This window comes from Lissotriton helveticus, chromosome 6 (assembly GCF_964261635.1).
Source record: "Lissotriton helveticus chromosome 6, aLisHel1.1, whole genome shotgun sequence".
NCBI lineage: Eukaryota > Metazoa > Chordata > Amphibia > Caudata > Salamandridae > Lissotriton > Lissotriton helveticus.
In genome coordinates, this window is record NC_136067.1 from 692,056,648 (window position 1) to 692,068,825 (window position 12,178).

Here is a 12,178-nt window from a genome sequence, read left to right on the forward strand (position 1 = left end):
TCACCGCCCCTGCCACATCACTTCTCCTGCCCCATCACTTATCCTGTCCTGTTCACTGCTCCTATCCGTTCATTGCCCCTATCTGTTCACTGCTCCTGCCCAGTTACCACTCCTGCTCATGCCTAATCACCGCTCCTGCCCCATCACTCCTCCTGCCCCATCACCTCTTCTTTCACGTGGCCTCTCCTGTCCCATCACTGCTCCTGACCCATCACTTCTCCTGCCCTGTCACTTCTCCTGCCCCGTCACTTCTCCTACGCTGTCACTTCTCCTGCCCGTTACTACTTCTGCCCGGTCACCTCTCCTGCCCAATTACCTCTCCTTTTCTGTCGCCTCTTCTGTCCCGTCACTGTTCCTGCCCTGTTCACTCTGTGTACAACATGGACAAATTACACAAGGGGGCAAGTTCCCCAGAGTACTCTGTTTGGGGAAAGCTCCTCTGTCATTACTAACTCTGACCTCATGGCAAACAAGAAAACTCGTTATACCACAAATTCCCTACATGTGCGTCTTCCACAGGACTGCGTTAACACCTAGCGAGCATCATGTTAGAGTTTTTTTTGTAAACTTGAACAATCAGACAATAAGGGCACTTTGTAAACTGTGGTATATTTGGAGGATCTGGACTAGAGGTTTTTACAGAAGACATATTATATCCTAAAAAACGATCGATTTCAATTCCCTGATGATGCAGTATCCTAGAAGGGAAAAGGTCTTCACACCAGGACGCTCAAAGGAGGGGGATTTGTCTCCCAGAACACCATCCCTCAAGCTCCAGATCCACACAAGATCGGCACACCATCGTCAAAGGCAGATGGCGGGCGCATTGCCATTCGAAAGGGGTTAATCGGAAGGACAATGGGCATGCCTGCAGTCTGTGCGAGGTCAGGGAGGGGCTGCTGCAGCCTCTGGAGTTCAACAGGGAAGTGCGAAGCTGAATGAAAAAGTTATTATTAAGTAGGACTATTTTTGCCGTCCCAGGACGATTTTTTGAAAGAAAGAAGTAGGGGAACGGACTGAAATAATTTTTTTAAGTAGGGGCACGCCGTGCCCTTCCGATCACGCCCACTTCTACCACTGCCTTGCTCCCATAATCGCTATTGCCTGCTGAATATCGCAGCGCTAGATTGCCTGTTTGTCTGTTTACGAACTGCTGAGCATAATAATTATACCGTAGCGCTAGATTACCAAAGTGCGCTTGTATAATCGTTTGAACTGTGCTGTGCTGCCTGTAGAAACCATTGTGCTTGACTGTACCGGTGCCACTGCCATTGGAATCGCGTTGTTTATACCCCAATCCGGTTTAGTTTTCGGCTTGCGGCCATTTTGTTGTTGTTGTTGTGCCCCCCTACCCGGATCTCCGCCCCGCTCCCGCCTCCCAGCTGATCCTCCCTCCCACTGATACTGTTAGGCCGCTCTCACGCTTGTTGCGCTGTGACCGCCCTGATTCCATCAGCAGCGGCCGCTCCTCACGCAGCTCCCTGCCCTACAGGACGCCTGGTATCGTAGCGCTTCACCGCTAGACTGCTATCTGCCACCTCGCCTTTGCTCCCATATTCGCTATTGCCTTGATTATAGCAGCGCTAGATTGCCTGAGTGCCTGCTTTCATTGTCTGTCAATTCGGCATTACCTTGCTCCCATAATCGCTATTGCCTGCTGAATATTGCAGCACTAGATTGCCTGTTTGTCTGTTTACGAACTGCTGAGCATAATAATTATACAGTAGCGCTAGATTACCAAAGTGCGCTTGTATAATCGTTTGAACTGTGCTGTGCTGCCTGTAGAAACCATTGTGCTTGACTGTACCGGTGCCACTGCCATTGGAATCGCGTTGTTTATACCCCAATCCGGTTTAATTTTCGGCTTGCGGCCATTTTGTTGTTGTTGTTGTGCCCCCCTACCTGGATCTCCGCCCCGCTCCCGCCTCCCAGCTGATCCTCCCTCGCCCCTCCCCTTCCACTATCCACTTATGACAGATGTCTACGCGTGCAGCGTTCACGTGCAGCGGTCACGCCCCATGCGCGCCGAAGGTGCGCCAAAGGTAAGCCCGTCTGCGCCCGTCCGCGCCTGGACCGCGCCCAGCGCCAGACCCCCTGGCCCCCGTAAAACCCACCCCGCCCGCATAACATATGACGCCGCCACCCTCTTTGCCCTTAACCCCGGACGCACACCACAATGTTGCGAAGCTGCCCCAGGACATACCCATGGACCCTTCGCCTGCCACTCCTGCAAGTTCGCCTGCATCAAGATCCACACCAAATCCACAAACTCCAAAATCAGCTCCGACCCTAACCATCTGAAGTGCATCCTGCTCAACACCCGCTCGGTCCACAGACACGCCACTGAACTCTGGGACCTACTCGACACTGCATCGCCGGACGTCGCCTTCCTTACAGTAACCTGGATGAACGCCTCATCAGCACCCGACTTCGCCATAGCCATCCCGGACGCTTACAAGATCATCCGACAAGACCGCACCAACCAAACAGGAGGAGGCATCGCCATCGTCCATAAGAACAGCATCCGAATCACGACCAGCTCTGACAATAACCTCGCTACCGCAGAACACCTTCACTTCCAGATCCACACCGACCCCAGGACCACACTTAGAGGCACCCTCATCTACAGACCACCAGGAACACGCACACAATTCAACAAAGACATCACTGACTTCATCAGCCCACATGCTCTCTCCTCCGAGAACTACATTCTACTGGGAGACCTCAACTTCCACCTGGAAAAGATAAACAACAGCAACACCACCACCCTTCTGGACAACCTGGCCAATCTCGGACTCAAACAACTTGTTGACACCCCCACCCACCTTGCCGGACACACGCTCGACCCAATCTTCACCTCCAGCAAACACATCTCCCTCGATCACACCACAACTCTCCATTGGACGGACCACAGCTGCGTTCACTTCAGCTACAAAAAGACCTCGACCCACAACCCCCCACAACCTATTCCTCGAAGAAACTGGAACAAAATCACCACCAACCACTTCTTCACATCGCTTAACCTAAACCCTCCTGCCATACCATCGGACCCAAACCAAGCTGCCACCAAACTCACACAATGGATCACCCACAGCGCTGACGAATTAGCACCCCTGAAAAACCACCAGATCAAACAAGGTAGCAAAAAGGCCCCCTGGTTCAACGATGACCTTAAGAAATCCAAGAAGTTATGTCGTACTCTCAAGAAAACCTGGAGAAAAAACCCAACCACTGACAACCTGACCACCTTCAAGGACGCCACCCGCAAACACCACCAATTGATCCGATCCACCAAGAAATCAGCATTCAAGGATCGACTCGACAACAACGCCCACAACAGCAAGGAACTATTCAACATCGTCAAAGAATTTACCAACCCCACCACCGGCACCAACGACATTACTCCTTCCCAAGACCTCTGCGACTCTTTATCCTCCTTCTTCCACAACAAAATCGCCGATATACATAACAGCTTTGAAAACCAATCCGAAGAACAGTCCACTCCACCCACCTCCGAACCAAAACAGCACCCTCACAACCTTTGCGCCTGGAACCCAATCACTACTGAAGACACCATCCGCCTGATGAACTCCATCCACTCAGGATCACCAACCGACCCATGTCCCCACCACATTTTCAACAAAGCAGACTCCATCATCGCACCCCATCTCCGCGATGTCGTCAACTGTTCCTTCAACTCCGCTACCTTCCCAGAAAGCTGGAAACATGCCGAACTCAGCGCCCTTCTGAAGAAACCCACAGCAGACCCCTCCGAACTTAAGAACTACCGCCCCATCTCACTCCTCCCATTCCCTGCCAAAGTCATTGAGAAAGCCGTCAACAGTCAGCTCGCCATCTTCCTTGAATCCAACAATTCCCTCGACCCCTCACAGTCCGGCTTCCGAGCCAAACACAGCACCAAAACCGCCCTCATCGCAGCCACAGACGACATCCGAACGCTACTGGACAACGGAGAAACAGTTGCCCTCATCCTACTTGACCTCTCCGCCGCCTTCGACACAGTTTGTCATAGCACCCTCATACAACGCCTCAGCAATGTCGGAATACAAGGAAAAGCTCTGGACTGGATCATCTCGTTCCTAGCCGGGAGAACCCAGAAAGTCCGCCTCCCCCCATTCAAATCAGAGGCCACCGAAGTCATCTGCGGCGTACCACAAGGATCATCTCTGAGTCCCACCCTCTTCAACGTTTACATGAGTCCCCTCGCATCCATCGCGCGACAACACAACCTCAACATCATCTCCTACGCAGACGACACCCAGCTGATCCTCTCCCTCACCAAAGACCCAAACACCGCCAAAACCAATCTTCTCGAAGGAATGAAAGAAGTAGCCGAATGGATGAGGAACAGCCGTTTAAAACTAAACTCGGACAAAACGGAAGTCCTCATCTTAGGATCATCCCCCTCTGCCTGGGACGACTCATGGTGGCCACCGGCCCTGGGTACAGCACCCATACCTACAGATCACGCACGTAACCTGGGCTTTATCCTAGACTCCTCCCTCTCGATGACCAGACAAGTCAACACCGTCTCATCTTCATGCTTCAACATCCTTCGCATGCTCAAAAAAATCTTCCGTTGGATCCCCACCGAAACAAGAAAGACAGTCACCCACGCACTGGTCACTAGCCGACTGGATTATGGAAATACCCTCTACGCCGGAACCACAGTCAAACTACAGAAAAAACTCCAACGCATCCAAAACGCATCAGCCAGACTCATATTGGACATCCCCCGTCAAGCTCACATTTCCAGTCACCTGAAAGACCTTCACTGGCTCCCCGTCAACAAGAGAATAACGTTCCGTCTCCTCACCCACGCACACAAGGCCCTCTACGACCTAGGTCCCGAATGCCTCAACACACGACTGTCCTTCTACACACCCACCCGCCAACTATGATCATCCAATCAAGCCCTCGCCGCAATTCCACACATCCATAGATCCACCATGGGAGGAAGATCCTTTTCTTACCTAGCGGCCAAAACCTGGAATTCTCTCCCCACCCACCTCTGCCTGACACAGAACCACCTCTCCTTCAGAAAGCAGCTAAAAACCTGGCTATTCGATGAGTAATGCACACACCCTCCCCCAAGCGCCTTGAGACCCTCTGGGTGAGTAGTGCGCTATATAAATTCCTGAACTTGAACTTGAACTCTAACCCACCCCCAAGAGGGTTGTTTGTCTATTTGCCCATTCAGCATTCACTGTGATCTTCTGTACCGCATTTCCCTTTTCGATAATACAGTTTAATGCAAATATGATACAGATATTAGCCAAGCAATAAAAAAATAAAAAGAATAACGAAAATCTGTTGCGGCTGGGTCATGATATATAGGAAAGGTAGTCTGTCTTCTCTTCTATACTGTAATATGCCTGTCGCCTTCCCTTTCCAATTCCATGTGGGGTGATCGACGAGGTCTCTCATGTCTCTAGCACCCTGTGCTCCCTATGGAATCTTTCATGTTCATGACAGTATTTAATTCATTGTGAGTCCGAAGTACGGAATGTTTGATAATCAGCGTCTAAGTCTTGCTAATCTGCCACCTGTGGGGAGTTATTTTCGGCCTCCCTGTCCGTGTATTTTATTTCCACTAGTATTGCATCCCAATGTTGTGCAATGGGATATTTACGCAGACCTATTTCCTCCATATGCAATGATGTGCTCTTTGCCTTAGTCCACACTGCAAGTGAGACTTTCCAGCTATGAAAGCAGGGCGGTGGTTCAGTGTGCTTCCATCATTTCGTGATCAGTCTTTTGGCTACTATGAGGCCAAAATCAATATACCTTGCTGTGACTTATTCCTTCCTTGATCTGGGGTAAAAGCTTAGTATACATTCTTCCCATTTCTGTAGAGGTGGTCATCCGGTATACTTCGCTAGTGCTGCTGTAATTGCCTGCCAATATGTGTTCAGGGAGGCTCATGACCACAGCATATAAAGGAAGTCTGCATTTATCTGTAGGCAATGGGGGCATGCCAAAGTGGTTGTGTTAAAATATTTGTTCAATTTGTCTGGCGAGAGGTATGCCCTATGCATGATATATGTTTGTATAAGTGAGAATTTAGAGTTTCTCTGTATGCATGTGGGGTTAACTAATATCATATGCCATTGGCGGTCTGTCCATGGGCTTCCCGTGTCCTCTTCCCACTTTAAACGCAGAGCCCACATAGGTTGTGTTGTGTGAGTTAGTAGTGCCTCCGCTAACCAGTGTACTATGTGTGACCCATTGCCCATCACATGCAAATATTGTATAAAGAGATGTATCTTTGGCTCCGCGTTTATGTCTCCCCAGGCCGTTGAAAGGGATCTCGTGATGGAATTGTGTAACAAGAATTGGCCTGCTGGTAGGTCGTTTTCCTCCGCTAAGGTCTAAAATAGTATCAAATTTCCTTCAGCATACAGGTCTCCCAGTGTATGTAGCTCAGCTACATGCCAATGTGTAAGCACCCCCTGTTGGTGCCCATCCTGCCTCTGGCAGTCCCCAAAAGTGGTAGCAAGGGGGCATAAGGCACCATATTTCTGGAAAGATATAAGCTTCTCCTATAGCAGCAATGGGCTAATACAAGACAAGCCTGTGGGAGGGTTTGCAGGACGGGCAATCGGGTGAAAAAGATGGTATATCTGAGATTGGGACCATGGTGGCTTCATTGAGGCTGTGTGTTCTAGGTAGAGGTGGGCAGAATTTGCGTAATCCCGTTACGCAAATCTCTGCGAAACGGTAAAAAATCTCCGCGAACACGCAGAAATTCCACGAACAAGCGGAATTGATTGTTCGCGATGCTTTTTTCCTGTTCAAAATTGCTGTTTGCGAGCTCGGGGGAAATATCTCGCAAACACGCACTTTGAGAACACAAACAAGCAAAAATTTCGCGAAGTCGTGGAATGCAGAATTTTGGCCAATTTTGCGTTCTCCGCGGAACGCAAAATTACACAAATTCCGCAAATTCCGCGAGCGGAAAGGAATTTACTGCCCAAGCCTACTTCTAGGCCATATCAAGTGAACCACTTTGTCACCCACTACAGTTGTGCTGCCAGATAATATAATTCCAAGATGGATATTGCTAGGCCTCCCCTGCCATTGGGCGCATGGAGTTTTCAAAATGCTATCCTGGAACGACCTGAGTACCGAATATGTGCTAGAACCATCTGCTCAAGCTCATGAAGTATTTTGGCTGGAACATAAACCGCAAGATTGGAAAAATAATATAATAATTTGGGCAGAACTACCATCTTGATCAAAGCTACTTTACCCAACATGTTCAATGGAAGTGACTTCCAGAACTTGATCTGTGCTCGTATAGCAGTCACGGCCCTGGTCAGGTTCCCCTCCATTATGTCAGTGGGGTCCCAATATATGAATATGCCCAGGTACCAGAAAGTGGACGGCTGCCAGTGGAGGAGCGAGTTTTATATGCGGAACTTCGGATCGTGTGGTCTCTTCCCAGAAGGGGTACAGACATGACTTTGACCAGTTTACCTTAATTCCCCACACCCTCTGGAAATTCTCAAGGGTATCTGCTATGAAGCTGGTATGTTATGCAGATATTTCAGGTATATTAGTAGATCATCTGCATAAAGAGAGACAGCATGTAGACCATCTCCCAGCCAGATACCCCAGTCTGCACCCTCCCTGTGGAGCCATGTTGCCAATGGCTCCATTGGAAGTGAGAAGAGGAGCAGCAACAGAGGACAATCCTGCCTAGTACCTCTATTGATCTTTATGTTTTCTGATATTAACTGTCCTGTCCGGACTCTGACGGAACGTTGTATGTAGAGTAATCTGATCATGTGGAGAAATTAGTTTCCTAAACCGTACCCACGCAGCACCTCAAATAGATATGGCCATTCTAGGAAATCAAAGGCCTTTTCTAAATCTAACATCAGGCAGCCTGAATGAGGTCAGGCGTCTGTAGCATATTTCTGAACCCTGAAGAGTCTACGGATGTTAAGTGCCGTACTTCTAGTAGGGATGAACCCATTTTGGACCATATGCACTAAAGACCGTACCACTGGAGCCAATCTTGGGGCTATTATGAACGCCAGGATCTTGTAATCTGTGTTAAGTAACACCAGTGGTCTGTATGACTCTATCATTAATGGGTCTCTGCCTGGCTTGCGAAGAGAAATCAACAGTGCTTCATTTTGTGTGGCTGAGAGCGTAGAGTCGGTTAACAAGACACCATATGTTTTCTTAAGTTGGAGGTGCCAGAGATTCTGCGTAAACCTTATAAAACTCTGCCGGCAGGCCATCCGGTCCAGGTGTTTTACCGGTTGCTAGTGCACGTATGCTTGTTCTTATTTCATCTAGGAGAATAGGGTCATCTAACTCCAGCCTTTGTTCGGGTGTGATCTGTGGTAGATTAATGTCTACTAGGTACCCTTGAATGTCTTCGGGTGTAGCTAAGATGGAGGACTTATAAAGTGCAGTATAATAAGTCGTGAATTCCCGATGTATCTCCCTCTGTGAAGGAAGCGGTATCTTCTGTCCGGATCAACCATGCTAGGGGTCTGCCAGCCTTTTCTCCGGAGTGATGCGCGCGTGCAGAATGTGCTGTGTAGTTAAGGCAGCAAAGCCTTTCCAACAGTCGGGCATATGCCTCCTTGCTGTCAGCTAGTCGCTTGGTCAAGCCTTCGATTGCATCTTTCTCATGTGCTGTCAGTGTCTTCTCTAGGGCAATAAGTTCTGTTTCTATTTGCTTGCGAATGCCAGCCTGCACAACAATGCAGGGTCCTCTAATAACTGTTTTGAAAGCGTCCCATTCTATCAATGGAGACAATGTGGAGTCTGAATTTACCTCCCGATATGTCACATCCAATAATGTGTCCGACTGTAGCTGCCATCTCGGAATTGGTGATGCGTCTATGTTCCAATCTAATTGTAGTGTGTGTGGGTTATGTTCTGAATGGGTTCTCCCCAGATATTGGGGTTCCATGATCACTTGTAGGAGTTCCTCAGAAACTAATATCCGATCAATTCGGACGTGTAACCCATGTGCCCCAGAGAAGAATTAATATATCTTGTCATGCGGGTTCCTGTGGCTCTATGCACCTGCTAGGTGCCACTGTGAGACCCAACCATTTAGTGCTCTCAGGGCGGCAGCTGTAGGCACGCCTAGAAGAGGGGAAAGGAGCGATAAAGGGTTACATCTAAAACACTGTTATAGTCACCTCCCAGGATCATGAGAATTCCGTGCCAGGCAGCTAACTTCTTCGAAAGAATATCTAGGAATAAGGCCTGCTCGGTATTAGGTGCGTAGATCAATGCAATAAATGATAGGTTGGCCATCTAGTCTAATCCGTATTCAAACATATCTGCCCTCAGTGTCGGTCAATGTTTCCTCTATGTGAAAAGGAGTGCCTGTTCAGACCCAAATTAGTGCGCCCCTGGCATACGCTGAATAACTCGTGGCATGTAGCTGCCCCCTCCATCTCCTCTGTAGGTTCCTGATCTCGAACCCTCCTAGATGTGTCTTCTGTAGAAGGGCAATCTGACTGTGGTGTCTCTTGAGATATGAATAAATTAGGTATCTACGGGAGGGGCTATGTATAACTCTCACCGACCACGTACATATTTTAATTGCCGCCATGATACTGTTATGTGAGCAAATGTGTGGGGTGCACAGGGCCCAGAGATCTTATCATTGGGAGGGAAGTAAATCCTAGATAGAGACTGTTGCTGGTCTACCTTGTATACAGTGAAATAATTATGTCGACCCAGAGCGCAATGAATGGCATAACTAAAACATACAATGCCAAAAGTGCGAAAAGGCAACTAGCAATCATCCAAACTATAGAAAAAACAAATGACATTCCGTCAAAGACAAGGGGGGTTGCTGGACAGGCGTAATACGGTTGTAATGTAAAGAACACAGGTTCATAGTACCCATTATTGTCCCAGTATTGAATGCATATACCAGGGCCACGCACTTCTACGTGTGGGACGGTCTGTATGCATAGCTATACATCTGTCTGTGGAAACGCATAGTGCTTTAAGTCCCATCCTTTCAACACCCACCTCTTGCAACTTGTAACGGTACATATGAGTAAACATTTCGGAGCATTGTTACACAACAGTTACAGACTAGACTATTTGTACTTGTGTGGACATTGGCTCATTGTGAACGGTGCGTTCATTAAGTACTGTGTTAGAAACTAGATTACATCGTCAGCAGTTTGTAGGGTGATCTCTGGGAGGTTTTCTGAGTCTTGTGAATTAAGGGTCTTGTCTGATAGTTCCCTATCGCTGTCTCTCTCCTGTATGCTGGATTCAGATGATACCTCGCCTTGTGTCCCTCCGATTTCCGCCGCCGCCTGAAGAGCGCTAAGCTGATCCTGCTTCATCTGTTCAACATTGAGCCCAAGGTTTTGCGACATGAGGGTTTTGATGTGTCTCCTCTCTCTCCTATTCTTTCCGAGTTGGCTAATGGAATGTGTTTCCTTTGTTCCAGTCGATACTGAGGCGCTTCCTGTAGATTCCTATGTGTCCAACCACTCGCCTGCTGCTTCAGGAGAATTTAAGAAGTGCGATTTACCTTGTGCTATCACCCATAGTCGAGCTGGGACTAACAAGGAGTATTTTTGATCTTGCAGCCAGAGCCGACGTTTCACAGCCATAAAGGAGTATCTTTGTTTTTAAACCACTGCCGTGAAAGCTGGGAAAAACATAACAGCATTGTTACCCACTTGCACTTTTTGCAATTTTCTAGTTTCTTGGAGGATGGTGTCTCTGTCCCTGTAATTTAACACACGGAAAAAGAGTGGTCTTGGGTTGGCTCCCGGTGGAGGAGGCTTTGCTGTCGCCCTATGAGCTCGCTCAACAACATAGTGGGGAGAAAGTGCTTCTGTCTGTATCAGAACACGGAGACAGGACTCAACATATGCTACCTTCCTTCATCTCCCTCTGGAAGGCCTACTACGCGCACAATGTTTCACCTTGACTGTCCTTTGGCATCTTCGGCACGATTTTCCAGGAAGTCAACATGGGTATCTAGGTCTTTAATGTGCTTGTCCATAGTCACCGTTTGTGGAAGAATCTCTGCCACTGCGGCTTCCGTCATTGATGTCCTATCCGCAAGTTTGCGGTTGTCTGAGTGTAGTAGGTTCAAATCAATTGCCACCTTATCAATTTTGCCTTCTAAAGTGGTGCAAGTTTGGTCCATAGATTTTTTCATCCTCTCTACTGCTGTCTGGACTGCGTCCAGCTTGGCAGTCATTTGTTCTGTTGGCCCCTCTCCGGCCATCTTGTCTGTCTGTCTGTGCGTGGGTTAAGGGGGGCTGAACAGAGTGGCCCCAGTGCATGTCTGTGGTCATCCTCTTTGTAACAAAGGGTCACTACGAGAGCCCCTAACAATAGCTATCTGGGTGCTTTAGCAGTGTGGTAGCTGGGGGGGGCTGTTTCTGAATCTTACTGGTCCAGGCGGGTGGTGTGCTGTGTCATATGCCCAAACACAGCTTTAGTTAGATTTATATTTGGTTGCAATTACTGCCCCCCAAATCTCACAGAGCTGTGCATGCCTTGTACGAACATCAGCTTATGTGCAGCTTGAGGTCCATCAGAGAATGTGCATTATGGATCCTGTGCAGTCACGTTTGAGTTCTAGAAGCCTCTTAAGGCGGAAGCCACGATGTCAGCAGCCTCAGTCCGGCTCATAGGCATTCGTCGTTGGCCCCAGAAGTGCGCGCTTTCTTCCTGTTCTCAGCCCTCTGATGTCATGTAGTAAAAGTGAGGAGTTCTGTCGAATTCTGCCCCTGTCCCTGAAAAAACTCTTGCCTGAGGCGACACCAAGTCTAGCGGGTTTGCAGTGGTGCTTCTGGAGTTCCTGCACGTGGCAAAGGTATCTAATGGTCCAGCGAGGCTATGGGCCTGTCTCATCAGCGCTGGGTGGATTTCCGATCTAGCGTTTTTCCCTGCGTTCAGGACACCTGTTACTGTGTGTGTGTGTTTGGCAAGCCGCAGTCCTCTCGGTGCAAGTGCGGGTCAGAAGGGGCTTCAATGGCGGCGCGCGCGCTGAGGGCTTTACTATTTCGCTGCCTTCTAGGAGTGTCTCATCCCCGGCACTGCACTGGATTTGCAGCCAGGCTGCCTTCACTTCCTCCTAGGCTCGTCTGTCTCCTCACGGCTCCGGGCACAGTGCGCGATGATCCTGGCTCTTGAA